Source organism: Bidens hawaiensis, unplaced genomic scaffold (genome assembly GCF_021521415.1).
Source record: "Bidens hawaiensis isolate Kalapana, Puna unplaced genomic scaffold, B.hawaiensis_p1.1 tig00021020_1, whole genome shotgun sequence".
In the NCBI taxonomy this organism is placed as follows: Eukaryota; Viridiplantae; Streptophyta; class Magnoliopsida; order Asterales; family Asteraceae; genus Bidens; species Bidens hawaiensis.
In genome coordinates this window covers 100,283-120,574 of record NW_027493246.1, presented here as the reverse complement: position 1 = coordinate 120,574, position 20,292 = coordinate 100,283, and the positions used below count along the sequence as shown (strand labels likewise).

The 20,292-nt window shown below is 31.2% G+C and overlaps 1 protein-coding gene across 1 annotated transcript in view; it reads left to right on the top strand.

Annotated features, from left to right (window-relative positions):
• Nucleotides 1-13,287, top strand: part of LOC143562455 (ATP synthase delta chain, chloroplastic-like) — a 134,504-nt gene extending 121,217 nt beyond the window's left edge. Inside the window, exon 2 of the mRNA XM_077050244.1 lies at nt 13,277-13,287. The gene's annotated coding sequence lies outside the window, so the exon portion shown is untranslated. The remainder of the gene's footprint in view (nt 1-13,276) is intronic.
• Nucleotides 13,288-20,292: the final 7,005 nt, after the last annotated feature.

The following is a 20,292-nucleotide window of genomic DNA, read 5'->3' as shown; positions in this document are numbered from 1 at the left end:
ACTAATAAATGTAATGGGCCTGGGTAAAATTATATAATCAAACGTGTTTTATATATGTTACATGTTACATTGTTTATATCTTTTACATGCTTTACATTTAGCCTATTTTACATGTTTTACCCATGTTTACATACTTTACATGTTTTACGACAACCAATAAATTTAAGAAACGCAACTGGTCTTTAAGAATAATGAAAAGATTGCATATGTTGATAGCCTTCACACCACTCATTTGGATTTCAAAGGTTCTCAAAATAACTTTTGAGGTTCCAAAAATCATTTCCCTATACAAATAAATATCTTTCGTAGCAATATAGAGATGCACTGAAAATTCATTATCACTTTCATGTGTAGTTATTTCATGTTAAACTATCATTTTAATAACTAAATAAATTATATGGCACAAAAATGAGAAATGTGAAAAGGTCCCTAAAACAAATAAAAAAATTATAATTATAAATCAAAATATAAATAAAAAACAAAAAAAAAACTAAAATGTGTCAACCGTCTTTTTCGTTCAAAAAAAACCAGAAAATACACAATTACGAAAATAAACAAGAAACACAGTGATAAATAAAGGACACAACAGATCGTAAAATATAACACACCGCCGAGTAAAATATAGCACAGGGTTGAGTAATTTAACACAATATCAAGAAAAAAAACACAATTTTAAGGAAAAAACACACAATTGATGACGCAAATAAACAAAAAAGAAAACAATAATAAATAAAAAGACACAATGATTTTTTTTCTTCAATATTGTGTTTTTTTTTTTAAACAAGGAAGATGGAGGAAACATTTTTCTTTTTTACTTTTTTCGTTTCTTTTTTTAGTTTTAAGTTATATTTTTTTATTGACTTTTTTTTGAGTTTTTTTTTCATAAATTCTGTTCATCCTTTTTAAATTTTTTCAAATTTGTTTACCTTTGTTGGATAACTTTACCCTCATTAATCGATATAAATTAAAATATGAAATAAAAAGTAAATTAAAAAAAGGTGTAAATTTGAATAAATAATGTTTTCAAAATAAAATTACTACATATTCTTTTTTTTATTTAATTAAATACTTAAAATAATTTAAAACAAAATATAATAGTAAATACTATATAGAGCACATCAATCATGTGTGTACAACTAGTGGGTGAAAAACACTAAAAGTTAAATTGAAAAACGAAAAGCAAAATAGGAGATAAAAACAAAATAAATTTAATTAATTGTTGGGGCCCATAAAAAGTTATGGGACGATGCCTTTAGAAAGGGACAGGCAGGGAGCCCCCTCCTTTACCCTTGGAAGGATTGTGTGTAAGCAAGCCATAGATTCATAGGATGGAGATGGTTTAAGATTTACTCTTAATTATGCGTACTGGTCGTCGTCCAAGAGGCACTACCCACGGTCAAATGGTTTCATTTGATTTGTCCACGCCTCTCTTCACTTTTAACTCCGTAAATCTACTAGCATTGCTGTCTTGGCATCCCCACGCAACGTTGTTTTAACTCTGTCAATCAACCTGCTGATGAAGATACATGTTGAGTTGATGCTGAAGACTATGGGGGTTGGGGATGAGAGGGCAATTAGATTTAGAGTTTTTATTTATGTGGGGTCCATATAAACTAGTTCAATACTTGTACGTTGGTGTGGTGGTAGTGGTGGTGGAGTATAAATAACGTGGGTTCAAAATTTTTATATTACACGACCATGAGAATGCAAAGTGCAAGGGTATAAAAGTCTCTTCACATGATTCCTAACGTTGGGTTCACAGAGGGGTACTAATTGTAGAAAAAAAAAATCAAACCGCATGTGCTCGTAGTGCAAAAGGGCCAACACAGGTTCTCAAATCAAAAGGAGTGTTGACCACAAGGATGTATTTTCACTTAACTTCGAAATTGATGATAAGTTTGTGTTGAATAAAACCATATGTTTTGAATTTTAATTCATCATATAAGATTAGTTATATCACCAACTGTGGTGTTTGGAATTTAATTTTCAAGGGTTACAACGATACAAAATGGTAAAGGAGATACATGGAATCTACACTATCTATAAGATATACGAACTTTAAATAAGAGAGACAAAATCTTTTATTTGTGTACTTCATCTCTAATAATATTTAAAAATACATGATAGCCTAGCGTCACAAAATCGTCTTTAAAGGCATTGTTGGACACTAGCAAGTCATTAAGATCAACACTGTTGCACCAAACGTCCATTTGTGCATTTGGTGCCCCCCCATAAGTATAGGCTTCACTTTGATTTAAGGGGCGCTCATATTGAAGTTTATGCTAGCACGTGACAACCATCCATCACCTTGACTGGTTTCCTTCCCGGGCTTGTATTTCCATATCCCAAATGTTGTGGTCGACCAAACCTAATTGAGCACAACCAATGGGCACATTGCCTTTTTGGTGATCATATTAGTTCATGAACAATACAACCATCATCTCCGAACAATCGGCTCTCATACCCTGCCTTACAATCTAGACAGGTGCCTACTCTTTTTTTTAGAATGGAAAATCTCACAAAACCAAGCTAGTATGTGTCTCATGACTCACATGAGACCATTAAAACACGATCGACCACATTTTTTTTTTTTTGATAAATTTGTGTAATTGGATTTGAAACAACCGAAATATAAATGTTTTGAGCAAATAAGTAGAGCAAAGCAGACTTCATGCGCCTCATGTCACTTAATTACACCCCATGAATAATAAATATGATGTGTTTTATGTAAGGAGTGTACATGTAGAAATTTATATCGTCACATTTATAAATTAAGTAATTAAATAAGTTTGATAGGCAATATAGCAAAAATGATAAAAATAACTATAAATAATATTAATACAACTTCAAGGATACCATAGTAGTAATAATATATTTTATATCGGTGACGTACTTGGCTACTTAGGTTTTGGTATTTTATAATTATACCATAAAACATGTTACCCTAATTGATTTTTATATTCGTGTCTTGATTAGTTTAGATATTTTAAACTTAATACTATAAAACATGTTATACTCAGATTGATGTCACTTCAATGACAACAACCCACATCAATAGCAATACTGAAGCTGAGAATAACTTTAATCAGGATCCTATTAACACGAGTGGTGGCACAACAGGGCACACAAAACCAATTACCGGACTATGTGAAACCCGCTGGTCGAATTAGTAGTGGGGATGGTGGCAAATCACATTAAATATAGACGTTGATCATGCCTGATTGTGGAGGCGATGTAATCAGTTATTTCCATGCTTGAATACCGGTCAATCAAACGTGGTGATGGACAATTGGTTTGCCCTATAATAAGTTATTTCCACTACTTGTCAAAGTTTGTATGAGGTAACTTCTTTTTATGTATATGGATATATGATATATCTACAAGTTTTGTGAAAGTCTCACTAATTTTGGTTTAAACATCATATTGGATGTCACTTGATATATATATGCTGGGAAAAATGACGCGACTTAGTCATAAATGTCACACCTCAACCTAAGACGGAAATGACAGGGCGTGATTCGATTGCTCATAGCTCGAAGATACTATCATAAGTAAAATGTGACAATATCTGTTAAGTTAATTATTTTCAAATGCAGTGCACAAATATTCAAAACAGAGACCAATAATATAATACATGTAATCCAATCAAGATTTGAACAATATTTGTCTCCATTAAAATCCTAAGGACTTTCTAAGTGTACTTCAACCTCAATTCAATAGCAACCTGCATATGCGTAGAAAACAAAGTCTCTCAATAACACATGTTAGATGCGTTCATCACCAGTTTCGCAATGAAATAATATTAATATAATAAATTAATATAATAAATAAAAGAATTAAGCAAAACGTAATAAATGCGGTAAATAAATCAAATCGTAAGCAAATAAGGTGTCAATTAACCATTGCCAAACGAATTGGGCGTTGATAAATAGTAATGAGAACCTATACAAGGAAATATGTTGGACATCTCCGAATATGAATGCGCACATAAACAAGTAAGCACATAACAAGTATATTTGATCAATCACACACAATTATACGTTTGCTAATTTTTGAGATATATATATATATATACTAGATTTTATCCCCCGTATTACGGGGGTTGTTTTTCGTTATTCGTTTTTAATATTTATATATGTATATTTGGATTTTTAATTTTATTTATGGTAAAAAAAGTTAATAATTAATATACTTAAGGTTTGATGATGAAATAGTTTCACAAATAAATGATATGTTATAATCCGATTTAAAAGTTATCTGGGTTTGGTGATACCCATTACCCGTTTATTTTCTTTATTATAAAATTGTTTCTTAATTTTAAATAATATATTTCTTTAAATAAAATAGGATATTAATTTTTAGTGTGTCCCTATTTTATAGGATTTTCATATCAAATATTTGATTAGATTAATTTTTAATATAATGAGATGTTATAACCCCTTTAAGAGCTATCTAGGTTTTGTGAGACATTTACCCTTGAATTGTGAGAAGCCTTCATTTACAAATAAAGCAATATGATGGCTTGAGATAATGGCTGTTTTACATTTTTCGTTTTTAATATTTAATTTTTTTTATTGTAAGAAAGTTAAATCCTACATGTCGCAACGTGGTCGCTCCCCCCTTTTATGGAAGCTATTAGATTGCTTAATTTTCAAATGGAGGTCTCACATTGATTTAACCTAAATTCATGGGTATAGGTCTTACCAAAACCAGATAGCTCTTAAATGGGTTATAATATCTCATTAAAAATTAATCTTACCAATTATTTGATATTAGATTTTATCCCCCGTATTACCGGGGTTGTTTTACATTACTCGTTTTTAATATTTATATATGTATATTTGGATTTTAAATTTATTTATTGTAAGAAAGTTAATAATTAATATACTTGAGGTTTGATGATGAAATGGTTTCACAAAAAAAAAATGATATGTTATAATCCGATTTAAAAGCTATCTGGGTTTTGTGATACCCATTACCCGTTTTTTTTCTTTATACATTTTTTGTTTTTAATATTTAATTTTTGGATTTAATTTTCTTTATTGTAAGAAAGTTAATAATATACTTAGAATTTGATGATAAAATTGTTTATTAATTATAAATAATATCTTTTTCTTTTTAAATTGGATATTAAATTTTAGTATATTCTTATTTTATAGGATTTTCATATCAAATAATTGGTAAAATTTATTTTTAATTTAATGAGATGTTATAACCCGTTTAAGAGTTATCTGGTTTTGGTAAGACCCATACCCATGAATTTGAATTAAATCAATGAGAGGCCTCCATTTGAAAATTAAATAATCTGATGGCTTCCATACAAATGAGGAGCGACCACAACGTGACACATAGGATTTAGGGTTTTCGTTTATATATATTACTAGTTTTAAAGCCCGTATGTACACGGGATAATTCAAATTATAAAATTATAAGTAAAACAAATAATTACATAGCGTATATAAAAAAATGTATTACATCTATGATTGTATCTATACAATGTGTACATAAATTAATTTTATTTATATCACAAAAATAATTTTTTTTAATTAAACTTAATAAAAAAATGCACGTGCAAAATCGTACCCGAGAATGTTTCTTTCTATTGAAATTTTTTTTTTCGGTGTCATATATGTATAATTGAAAGAATTTTGGTTATGAACTAATTTCGAAAATAAGACTTCTCATACGATGGTAGTTTTAATCACTCATCCAATACAAAAGAGGTGTTACCTTTATTAATATATTTATCAATATACCATCCATCAAAGAAAAATAGGATATTAAATTGTAACAATGGATGTTCTTCAAGAACTATGTTTTTCCGAGCTACACTATAAAGAAGATTTTTGATAAGTTTCAGAGGGTTTCTCGAATTTGTCATAATGAAAACATAAAAAATAACATGTTAACCCATTTAATTTTATGAACATTTTGTTTCATTTGAGCATAGTTTTGCATGACATGCTTCCCATACAACGTTCTGATCACCATTGAAGGAAAAATTAATGTTGATATAAACATTTGAAATTTGATAAAAGTTAGAAGTATTGATAGGCATGAGGGTGGCATGTCGAAAGTGTTCGCAATCTTTTCTTAAGTTTTAATAGTTGAGGGAAAAATAGTCAATTTTTGCCAAATACCGAACCTTTTGATTATTTCAAAAAATACCCTTAAAAATAAACTTGAAACCTGAATCATGTTTAAAATTATAACTTTCATACTTTTGACATTTTAAAGTCAACACTTTGAACCCATAACAAATTTGACAATAAATCTATTTTGCATTTTCAAAATTTTAGAAATACTCAAAATTTTCGTTATTGACCCGTAACAAATTTTGACCTAAATGTAGTTAACTTGTACCAACCAATCTATTTACCAACTTTTGACCCAGAAAATCAAATTTAACTTCCACAAAAAACCCGAAACAATTTTCATTTGAGAAACATAATTTGTTGTTGATTTTTGAAATTCACCAAGTATTTTTAAATATATAGTAAAATAATATGTTAATATTTATATTTATAAAAATATATAGATATTATATAAATATAGTGTAAAAGGAAAGTGAATAATTATTGATTTATTACATATATTAGGGTATATTAGTTTTGGAGAGAAAAAATTGTGAGAATTAACAAAAACATGACAAGTGTCCCCATTTATTTTACTTTATTAGAATAGGTAGATATATATATATATATAGAGGAGGGTTCAAATGAGAACCACTTAGTTTTGTAAAAACTTTGAAAACTCATCTTAACCAATCATAAATATTTCACTTTAATATTTTTATATTTTCTTTTAAGGGTGTTTACGTAATTGTCTTTTCCACATTTCCACTATTTATGGAATTTATCTTTGAATTTTGATTCCCACCTCCTTCCCTGAAAAATCGATTTTTACCACCAAATCAACTCAAAAGATTCTAGTTTTCGCCTTTATTAAATTATAATTTTTGACTTTTCTTTATTTCCACTTTTAATATGTATCATGATTTGAATCCTCTGCTTAATTATAGCCATTAGGATAGTGGCCCGTGTTACACACGGGTGAAAAAAATTTCAAACGTCATACACACACACATATATATGTAGCTATCATAAAAATTCTTTACATTGTTTTCTACAAAACCACGAGATGTAGGAAAAATATGTATAAATTTTGTCAATGAGAAACTGTATAAATATACAAATCATTGAATTGCTAAAGTAATAGTCATACTAAAAAATGTAGCAAAAATTAGTTATAAATAATTAATTATAGTCAAAATCGGCTTTTAAATCATTTGAAAAGAAATAGTTGGTTATAGTAAGAAGGCCATGTAGATATCTTGTTTTACTTTAATAGTATAGTAAGAAGATGAGCATTAGTATTAAAATTAATTGATTAATTATGTGAAAATTATGGCATGGAAAGTGGATGCCATGTAACATTAGGTGGACACCCTAGGAGAAGGATAAGTGGACAAATTGGGTTTCCTTTAATATATTAGTTAGATTCTTCACAAAAATCGATTAAACACTAAAATATATATCATACCTGAAAATTGCAAACGATGAACATATTTGATGTTGTTTGGATAATGAAACCGACAAATCATGAAGAACCGGTTATAGATGAGGCGAACAATCTGGTTACAAACGATGGGGAGCGTTATGAGTTTTGAACGAAGCACGTGCCTTTTAAAGAAAAAACGATGAACAATTTAAACCTAGTAAATTTAATAAGTTTTTTAATTCTAACAATAATTAGAATAATTAATATCATAATTATATTAATAAGTTACAAAAATATAAAAGTCAATATTATTGATTAAATTTTATTGTGAATATGTGGAAATTAGATTTATGGAAAGTTGATGACATTGAAGCCTATGTGGACAACCTAGGTGAAGGACATGTGGACAAAATTATGTTGCTTAAATGTATTAGTTAGATTATATTAGATTAGATTATTTACAAAAATCGATTAAACACTAAAATATAAATCATACCTGATAATTGCAAACGATGAACAGATTTAATGTTGTTTAGATTATAAAACCGACAAATCATGAAAATCGGTTATAGATGAGGCGAACAATCTGGTTGCAAACGATGGGGAGCGTTATGAGTTTTGAACGAAGCATGTGCCTTTTAAAGAATAAACGATGAACAATTAAACCTAGTAAATTTAACAAGTTTTTTAATTCTAACAATAATTAGAATAATTAATATCATAATTACATTAATAAGTTACAAAAATATAAAAATCAATATCAATGATTAAAATTTTATTGTGAATATGTGTAAATTAGATTTAAGAAAGGTTGATGACATGGAAGCATATGTGGACAACCTAGATGATGTACATGTGGACAAAATTATGTTACTTTAATATATTAGTTAGATTGATTAGATTCTTCACAAAAATCGATTAAACACTAAAATATAAATCATACCTGATAATTGCAAACGATTAACAAATTTGATGTTGTTTGGATTATGAAACCGACAAATCATAAAGAACCTGTTATAGATGAGGCGAAGTATCTGGTTACAAATGATGGGGAGCGTTATGAGTTTTGAACGAAGCATGTGCCTTTTAAAGAAGAAACGATGATCAATTAAACCTAGTAAATTTAATAAGTTTTTTAATTCTAACAACAATTAGAATAATTAATAACATAATTACATTAATAAGTTACAAAAATATAAGTCAATATAATTGATTAAAATTTTATTGTGAATTATGTGGAAATTAGATTTATGGAAGGTTGATGACATGGAAGCCTATGTGGACAACCTAGGTGAATGACATATGGACAATATTATGTTACTTTAATATAATAGTTAGATTTGTGTTCGGCGTAGCTAGATAAATAGAATACTATTAAGGATAGCTACATATAATTCATTTGCTATAGTTTAGGTTGATTTACTTTTCATCGATCGCTTTTGCATCTCTTATATTAGCAATTTAGATGTTAATTTTGTGTGTATAACTATCATTAATAAGCTGAATATTTGTAAAACATATATGTAGTACCAACATATCACACCTATTTGAACTAAAAAGATACACATATGTAACATGCATGCTTGCATTACATGCATACATACATACAATAATAAATCATATAAACAAATATTCCTTACTCATGTTATTCCAACTAAGGACTATGATCCCATCAGTTTTAATACATCTACAAATATATAATAAGCTCTATAACCAAGTATACACATGTAATCATCATCCACGGTACACATAACTAACACTGTCAATACTCTCTAAACGCCATACGTCAATTAAATTAACAGATCACTTCCACATAAGATAAATGTTCCTTACTCATGTTATTCCAACTAAGGACTATGATCCCATCAGTTTTAATACATCTACACATATGTAATAAGCTCTATAACCAAGTATACACATGTAATCATCATCCATGGTACACATAACTAACACATTCAATACTCTCTAAACGCCATACGTCAATTGAATTAACAGATCACTTCCACATAAGATAGGAGCTTTATATTAAAAATATAATCCACCACCAAAATCCATATATGTATATAAATGTAATATCTGTATTAATACAAACATGATCACTTACACATATGTAACACATAGTTAAATGGTTTCAAACACCGCATGTCACACCCCGATCAAAGGCGGCGGAACATGCCGAGGTGTAACGATTGTCCATAAACACATGACACTAATTAAAGCGACAATATTTAATAAACTCATTTCATTTCATAACATCGAAAATGTCACATAACAATTATCCATAAAATAACCATAAACAAGATATCACAAAATATGGCAAATTGATATTGTTCATTTTTACTAATATCCTAAGGTCTTTGATGTCGTTTTCTTCACAATCATAAATCAACCAAGATGCAAACCTGCAACATTTCATAAAATAAAGTTTGTCAACACAAAGGTCGGTGAGCAATTCATAAGTTTAATCATATTAGTATATAATAAAGATAGCCACAAAACTTGCATACGAAACGATAAATAAAAGTGGTAATTTGGATAAATAGATATCGCTAAACACATTAGTGACACCTAGCTATAAGGGGATGCCAAATAGTCTAGGATTTTATAGTTATCGTTAATTGCATTACGTTAACGACACCTTGCTATAAGGGGATGCCAAATAGTCTAGGATTTTATAGTTCCACCAACCAAAAGCGATAAACACATAGGCATATAAGCATAGAACACAAAATCGAGCAATTATTTAGGTAAAGTATACAACTACGTTTGTGGTTTAAGATTCAAATATAAAGCATTTTGTTGAATAAGTATGAAATGTCACCCCCAAAATAAAAGATGGAAAATGGGGTATGAAGTACTCACCTTCAAGTGGTAAACTTGAAAGATGATAATTTGGAGATTTGTCGGAACGACGAGTTTAACGCACAATGCCTAAAAAGAAAAGAAGTCTTGAATTTAGAAAGGTTGTCTTGAAGGTCTTTAAACAAAATAAATGTTGAGAAATGTAAATAATTAAAGTTCAAGGTTTAAAATGTGACTATTTAAGAATTTATAATAATAACCCTTTAAAAATGTAAGTTTGCTCGAAATCGGGTTAAAGTATCTAACCTTAATATTTACTCAACCTATGTTAAGTAATAAGGTGGGTAAAATGCAAGAATGAAAATCCCTTTGGAATAAAGATACTAAAACGGGTTTTTTTTATCGAGTGTTCGGGTTGTCGGTTCGGGTCTTGATAATTGGTCAAACCCAAAGTCAACTTTCCAAAATATTGAATGTTATGAGATAACTCAATAAAATTTAATAAGACTTAACCAAGTATGTAGTTCCATTGTTTTAGAACTAACAACGCACGTTAAGCGAGTGTTCGGTTTTGTCGGTCCAAACTTTGTTATGAGATCAAGTTGGATCCAACATTTCCAAGTACTTAAGAAAATATTTAAAAATCAATTTGTAACTATTTTTAAAGAAATATACAAGTCTTGATGGCTAAAAAAAACACACTTGTGTGTCTTAAACGAGCAAGAATCGGTTTGGTTCGGTTTCCATCTCACAACAAGTTCATAGATGTTTCCACATGTCCAAACACTAAAGAACTTGTATAATAATGTACAAATAAAAAAAATACCAAAAGTTAACAATAAAGTCTTTAAACAAAAGTTCGATTTTCGGTTCGGATCGTGTTTCGGGTTAAGACCGAGGTAAGATTCTACAAACCCATAACCATAGAATTTGTAAACATGACCAACAAACTAAAATAAGCAAGATTAATATGTATGAACAAGTTATATAGATGTATGGACACGAAGTCCTCCATGAAGCCTTGCCTTATGGGGTCCGAAACCTCACCGACCGGAATCAGAGAAGTAACTACCAAAGGTAAACAAGGGGTGTATATTATATATATATATATGTTGCACAACCATAAACAAGTATTAATAAGACTACATAAACTAATTAAGATGAAAGACCAAAATCCTTCAAGAACACTTAAGAAGATAACCTTGAATCTTTGATGTTTGAGAGAGTTTTTTTTTTTTTGAGTTATAGCAAGTGAAAATGAAGAGGAAAGGTGGTGTATATGTAGGGTAATGTTGGTGGTCAAATATGGGTGTGAGACACAAGAGTTTTCATGCAAAATGGATCAAGACAAAAACACAAAACAACAAAAAAATAAAAATAATAATAATAAATAAATAAAAATAAAAATAAAAATAAAAATAGGATGTTTTCAAGACCCAACAAGTGTGAAACAATATTGTAACATAAATCCATCATTTTGATTTATAACATAAGCTCCTGTTTACAAATCGGGTCGATTTACATAATAAACAAATGCAAAAACGAATACAAACAAGACCCGAAATTGACGAATGTCACACCGCAATCATAGATGCACCCAACTAACAAGTAATAACGTCAACTGCAATAAATAAAATTAAAAAAAAAAGAAGTTTGACAAACCTATATCAATACAAGCCATACCAGTTACATATGTATATGTATAACACATAGTTTTGTGGAATCAAACAACAGATACATATATGTACCAAACCCTAACAAGATCAATTGCTATCTATATCAAGCAAAATTACATATATGTACTCAAGACACTAATTGCTATGATCAATATCAAACATAGTTGCATATATGTACTCAGCACACTAACCTACCCCCCAAAAAAATTCAGATTTCGTAAACATCAAACCAAATACAATCAATCGAACCTTACCAAAAAAATAATAATAATAAAAACAAGATTACAATTACAAGATGAGGTCAAAGATATATGTAAATAAAGATTACTAACTCGATTTCTATTCTTCTTCACTTCCTAGTTATGCAATTTTAGGGTTTCGTTCTTGGTTTCTGTATGATTATTAGGAGACTAAATAGAAACTGATAGGGTTTATGAATCAAAAATTCTGATTAAAAATAAAAGATTATAAAAAATGAGATATACACGGGATTTGATTTCCGTTTCCAAGGATAAAAATACTTTTCTACCAAGAATACCCTTATTCATCTAAATATTATCCCTTTATTTCACACTAATTACAAGAATGCGATTGTTTAATATTAACCATTAGTTAGATGTGATCAATGGCTAGGATTTACTTAATTGGTTTTCAAGAAAACCATGGTTTTCAATGGAACCCTCCCATATATATATATATTATGAAATACGCATATGTCCCAAAAACGTTAGAAAACTTAGTATTTTACTAAGTTTTCTAAACGTTTTGGGGACATATGCGTATTTATAGGGGAATGATAAAACTCACCTTAATTCAAAGGCAAGTAAATAAATTAATGTTAAGCGAGTTAATAATTAAGCGAGTCGTCCACTACGTGTCAAACGAGATAAACAATCAGAACCTAAAACTTTGATATATGATAATGTAAGTAAAAACAAACTTGATTCCGCTGGAATCGATCCAAACGGACGTCTAGAACTCCAGTTATGTTAAATTAAAGATTTAAGCGAGTTGGTATTGACCAGAATCCGAACTGCGAGTCGGAAGTCGGGTTCTGGTAAGTAGCCTTAAAATCTCGTTACAAAAATAAAAGTCTTCTGGACCGAATGCTGGTTCTGAACAGAAGCATAAGAAATTGATTGGTAAAAGTTGTTGACTAATATGTCCTTAAACATGTTTGAGTCCAATTGACCACAGAGACTCCCTCAAACGGCAAAATTGATTGAGGGCTTTTGTTCTAAATATAAAAATCTATAATATTGAAGAATACAACTTACCTGAACGATGAATGGAATAAGAGATAATCGAGGTCAAAGGGTCTTGAAGCTTGAAAGTCAACGAAGCAATACGAACTTGATAAATTCTTGAAGAAACTGACAATGGGGAAAGGAATTTCGTGGGTTGTAGCTATGAGGGCTGGTATTGAAGTAATAATTTAGGGTCTTATGATATGTCTTGTTTAAATATTAAGGGTTAACACTTGTTTAAGAAATAACTATTTTAGGAAACCGAATAATTAATTAATGACAAAATCAGGTGTAATAACTTAATGATTTCAGTTTGGATAGCAATAAAATGAAATTGGAATGTTTTATAAAATTAGTTGACATATCTTGGAGTTTAAGTTTCATTAATTTAATCAAAAATAGAAAAGAATTGGCAAAACTAGTCCATGTAGTTCCCGAAAATGCGATTTTTAGCCGTTTTAAGCGATTTTAAAGGTTTCTAAGGGCTATTTGACACAATTGAAAGTTATGAAATTATTAAATAAGTTAAACCAAGTTAAATACCAACAAATACAAGTTTTAAATAGTTTGAAAGATCCGAATTACGTTCCCGAATGGGTTTAAACAAATACGAAAAATACGAGATGTTACAATAAACGGTAAACATTAAACAAATAATGCGGAATTAATCTTCAATTGACTAAACTTTTTCTCAGCCTGAATGGACCTATGAGGATGCAAACAAGTATAGGGTATTTTAAATGCAAAAAGGGGGACATGAATTTTAGCATGGAAAGCCTCTTAAAACAAAACATGGGACTACTTGAGTCGTTTCAAATACACAATCTGTAACATTTCGGGTTTCCGGTTAAAGCTTTTGTAATCGTTACCCGACCCGATTCGTTTTCAGGTGAGTTATTAATAAAAGATTCCTTTTATTTAATTATTTCTTACATATATTTATTATTAAACTATCAAATAATAGCAAAAACAACCCTTAAACTAATGATTTATCATTTTTGAACCTTGACCATAGATGAGGGACCAATATGCAAATTGTATTCAAAGATTATAATCATAAAATAATCTTTTTCCTCCTTCTTTTTCTTTCAGCCGACAACCCCTCCCAAACCCTTTCTTGGACCTCAATTTTCGGTGTTATAATCAAAATGGATCTTACCAAATCAATAATTAACTTAATTACAATCCTACCGACATGTTAATTATAGAAAACGAATCAAAATTCACAGCTATTATACCTAAACGAATTGCGGCTGCCTATGGCTTCATTACACTATAAACACACAACGAAAACTCAATTAAACGTGCACACACATTCCTCATAGCATTGCGAAACTAAAACCTAACCCAATTGCATTTTGCGAAGCCGTTAAGGTCTGTTTCTAGTTCGAGCAAGAGCCGCGAGTTCTATCATTGTACTCCCTTGTTCCTTAACTAATTTAGGTAATTGAAACATGATTATGAATCGGTTATGTCTGCTAATCAAGAACCCCAAATCAATTTAAACAAACAACCAAATCAACGGATTGAATTCTTAGGGTTTGCAATTGAAATTGGGCTCTGGTCAGGGTCTGTTTATATATATTACAGAGCATTCTAAACATAAACTAAAGCACCAGCCTGATGGCTGGTGCGTCTCGTGTAAATCCACTGGAACCGGGTCCAGGCGCGGGTTCGAACCCCCTGGACCCGGTTTTACTTATTTCTTTTATGTTTCTTCAATCTTGTTTTTATTTTTATTATAATCACAATATAATATTAAATAAGGGTCAAGTTCCATTTTTACTACTCGACTTGATTTGCTCGAGTCCCTCTCATTTTCACTCGTTTCCCTTTGTATTTCAATTTAAGTCCAGCCGTTCGGGTCAAGACCTAATCCACTCGAGTTGGTCATATCTATTATTGTTATATACGTATATTTTTTATCAAATCATTTAACCCAAAACCCATTTTCTTATTCGGTTAGATTTAAAGTTCATACAAGTCGGTTTAGCTTGGTTCATTTCGTTTCTAACTTTCAAGATCCTTTTATTTATTATTATAAGATGAAGGTGAAAAGGGTTAATCTTTAACATACAACATACCTTTATAGATGTTAGATCTTGATCTTGATAAACTTGTAAATCTTAATGAGTTTATCTTAGGTGAATGGAGAAGAATCAAACTTACAACTTTCTTAGATCTTGGATGAAATATGAGGATAGGAACGTTTGTGTGTTCACATAAGGGTGAATTGTATGAGGAAGATGATGAATAAGATATTTAGGGTTTTAGGGAATGTTTAGGATTTATATAATACTAGGCCCATAGGCTTTTAGGCCCATAATCGTTTTTTTAAGCCCAAATAAATCCTAATCTTATCCTTTCATCTTATTCTTATTTAATTAGATTAAATATGTTACACAACACAATAAATCAAATAAACTTTTATTACTTCATTTAATTATTCTCAAACGAGGACGTTACATTTTTAGGTTTTGTTTTCAGAATTTTGAGTTGTGTTTCCGTTCCTGCACTAGGGACAATGCAAATTTTAAGTGTGGGGATGGAACACATGTGTTTAATTTGTTTTGTTTACTTTACCTAAGTATGGTTTTATGAAAAAAAAAATTTGTCCATTGAAAATTGGTTTTTTGCATTTAAATAGGAGATGATGATATTTATCGGGAATTGGTTTTCAAACTACTAATAATAAGATATAATTAAAAAGAATGCACTTAACTTGGGATGTTTTGGTAGGCTCAGCCTTGAGAATGCAAGGGCAGTTTGATAGTTGGTTTAAAACGATAAATTATAATTTTTAGTTGAAAACATGTTAAGTCTGTGGAAAATATGAGATGAAAGGTTGGGTCATACTCAAGCCTCATTTTTAATTTAATTGTAGGAAATTATAAATTTTATAGAAATCTGACTATGTTATCATACGATGCTTGGGTAAGTTTAACGTTAGAGTATGCCATGTAGCCGGTGATATAAACTAAATCTTGCACTTTTAGTTTTAGTGGTTAACACTTCATAGGCGTATGGTTTTATAACCTTAAATCCTATATTGATGGGATGCTTTAGGTTTGGAGACCACGGGTCATTTTACTGTTGTTCATCTAGGTATCTTCGGATATTTTATTAATAAAAGCTTTTAAGCATAAACCCGCAGTTTACTGCAATTACACTCACTTACATCAACTACAGTGAAGTAAAATCTTGATGATCCAGTGATCATCTCGCTGTTAGTCATACGTGGTCATCTTACTTGCGTACCATGCCATTAAGAACATGATCAACTAGAGACACGACGTATGTAAACCGAAAGATGAAAACTTGTAAAATCGCAGGTGGTAATGGATCCGAGGTATTGCTTGATAACGGGGGTATGTTGTAACATTTCGAATTTTCTAAACCCGTATTCGTTTGCGTTTAACCCAAGCCGGAATATTTTGGGATCTTTATTATAAATTAAAAATCAAATATTTATAAGTCTTTAAGTTTCTAATCACTTTAGGTCCCTTATACCTTATATATTTTTCAAATCTTAAACTATAAATAAAAAGTTCGTTAAATGACCTAAACCCAAACTACAAGGACTAAACCTGTACAAAATCAAATTTTCCTCTTATTTGGCCGGAGCACCACGTGGTGGGGTGGTCTAGGCCCACCGCGCAACGCTATGGGGTAGCTGATCAGATCGTTTAAGCTTATTTCCTTTCCTAGTTCGTTTTTGGCCCGGAATCGCTTATTTTAGGACATAATCGAGTGAAATCCCTAACGCTTAGATACATGTCCATATTCATTAACCCGTGTCCAAGAACGAATTTTACATACTTTAATATTGATTTGGTCATTAAAAACATATTCGGTTTCCTAAACGAGTAGATTTACTAAATATGGTTCGTTTCTGTAATCTCTATATAAACAAGCCTCATTCATCTGCCATAAACCTTCACATAAACCCTTAGAATCATTCCCAGCCGTCATTAGCCTCTACCCATCTCATATACTCTCGTTTTTTTCTTATTCGTTGAAGACTCAAGCTTGTTCGTTTGACTTTACATGCGTTTGGACCTTTGACTCATCGTTTCTGTTCATCCTTTCGCTTTTCGGGTAAGTTGTAAATATAGAAATCATATATATTCCCCAATCAATAGCCTTCAATCAATTTCGATGGTTGAAGGGTGTTGACTGGTCAAATCGTTTAAAACTCGTTAAAGGGCAACATAGTCAACTAGTTTGACTTAACGTTTTCTCATTCTTCTGGTCGGATTCAACGTTCGGTCCAGAATACCTTTGTTCTCATAATGAAATTTTAAGAATACTTACCAAAACCCGACTTCCGACTCGCTGTTCGGAATCTGGTCAGTACCAGCTCGCTTAAATCTTAAAACAAACATAACTTGAGTTCTAAACGTCCGTTTGGATTGATTCCAGCAGCAACAAGTTCGTTTTTATTTATATTACTGTATCCTAAGATCTTAGATTCTGAATTGTTTATAACGTTTGACGTGTAGTGAATGACTCGCTTATTCGTTATTCGTATTTATATTCGTTTGTCGTTATCTAAGGTGAGTTTATCATTCCCCTATTTTACTAACTTTTCTAAATGTTTTGGGGATATACGCATACCTATCCGTATTTCGTACTATATATATATACTTTTCTAAACGTTTTGGGGACATACGCATGCCAATCCGTATTTCATACTATATATATATACATATATATATATTCAAACAAATGCATACGTGTAATTGTGCGTGACTTAATCAAATATACGTGCTACATGCTTACTTGTGTTAATGTTCATTCATTCGTATATTGTGTTGATATACATTCATTCGTATATTCGGAGGGGTCTATCATACTCCCATGTATTGGGTTCTCATGCTATTGACCAACGCCCGATTCGCTTGGCAACGGTCTACATACTTGTTTATGGTTTGATTTATTTACCGCATTTACTACGTTATGCTTACTTATATTGACATGCATAACTGGTCATATTCTCACTCAACTTTATGTTGACTAACTCCATTTTCTACGATATGCAGGATGCTTTGTATTGAAGATTGAAGTTGGACATTGGACATTGTATTATTTGAAGTTAGTGTTCCCCAAACTTAGACAAGACCTTAGGATATAAACAAGATAATCATTATTTGAGCTTACATTCATGCAATTAAATTGTTTGTTATATTTGGATATTGCGTGTATTATTTCAATAAAATAATTAGTTAGATATTATCACCCTTTATGTATGATGGTATCTTCGAGCTGTGAGCAATCGGATCACACCCCGGCATCTTCGCCTTAGGTCGGGGTGTGACATATGTCATGTAGTGGGGAACACTAACTAGTTAGTTGAATCATTGAACGCTAATCGTATCTAATGGCTGGTTGGTAGACTTTGATACTTAAACTTAGGTGGATAAACAATATCATTGATCATCTTAGCTATTCATGAAAAATATGCAACAAAGTTTTAATCTACTACTTGTGAGGTTTAAGTGAAATTGGGATGGTTTGATCCGGTAAAATCTAAAATAAAATGGGTTTTGATTGTGGGTTCGACTAGATTATATAATAATAACAATAACAATAACAATAATAATAATAAATGGTTGGATCTTACTTGTCCCGGTAAGACAAATGCATGGGCTTAAGTGGACAAAAATATTGGTGATCGCAATTTTTGCGTTTTTTCTAAAACTTTAAGATAACCTATATGTTTTTAAGACTGTAATTACTCCGATTCTGATTCCATTGCAACTAAACTTTTTCAGGGACGAAAAAAAGATAAGTGTGAGGATATTTGATATCACGTTAAATATACATAAATCCCGTGTATATTTTATTAATGTTTTATTAGTTTTGCTCGGTTTTATGAAAGATTTGTATACTATTAACATATTTGTATATTTTAGGTTCCGGGTTTCAATAGTGTCGAAAAAAGGGCGGAAAACAAGCCAAACAGGAGAACCGGAGGATCCGGAAACGAACCGGACCGCACCATGATTGAACCGGATCGGACCAGACCAGATCCAACCCCCTAGCATGTCGCGCCATGTAACATCCAACTTTTGTTAGATAGTAAATAACAGAAAGTTTTGTTATTAACTGTGTGTCGTTAAATTAGTCGTGTGTTAAGTGTTTGGATAATATTTGGACTTGGAATTGTGAGTGGGTTGTGGGGCCCATAGCCCCTATATAAACCCAACCCCTCCACCCTTTCACCATTTCTTTCCTTTCATAACACACACACACACACTCAAGAACACACACTTTCTCTCTACATTCCTTATCCAAATCCGTGTAAGAAGAAAGAAAATCTCGTATGTAAACACCATTTAAACAACAAGAACACGTCTAGATATACGAGTTGATCCAGATCCGAACCGAACCCGAAGCAAAAAGGTGAGTTTTGGTTTAAAAGGGTAAGTTTTGTGGTTGATTCGACATGCAAACCGATAGAACGATAGATCGGGTTGTAGAACGTAAGAAAAACATAAACTTGGTAAGTTATAACCTCACGGGAGTGTTGTAGGACCAAAATTGATGTTCGGACCATGAAAAAAACGGGTATACAAAGTTGGTATGACCCAAAACTCATAAAAAGAGTAGAATCGGGTCCTAAGGAAGAGTCTCGGAGGAAAATGGCCTTAAAATAGTGAAAACGAAGTAAAAATGGGTTTTTTCCACATGAAAAGGAAATCACATCGCATGACCATGCGAAGCGAAATACTTCTATGCGAAGCGAAAAAGTCATGCGAAGCGAAATACTTCCATGCGAAGCAAAATTCCTATGCGAAGCGAAATACTTCCATGCGAAGCGAAATTCTTCAATGCGAAATTGTTTTAAGTTGCTATTAAAACGTGACCTAATTCATTTTCTGATGCGTTTTTGATAAAGGACCTATTAAGGAAAATAAATTTTTTCCCCAGCTCAACCCCAGCCAGGGCTCTGCCCCTTGGACCCTGCTAGGGGCTGCCGCCCCTAGACCCTGCTACCAGGGGCGCTGCCCCCGAACCCTCATTAGTTAAGGGTTTCCTTAACTTAGATGTAGGAAGTAGTAGTA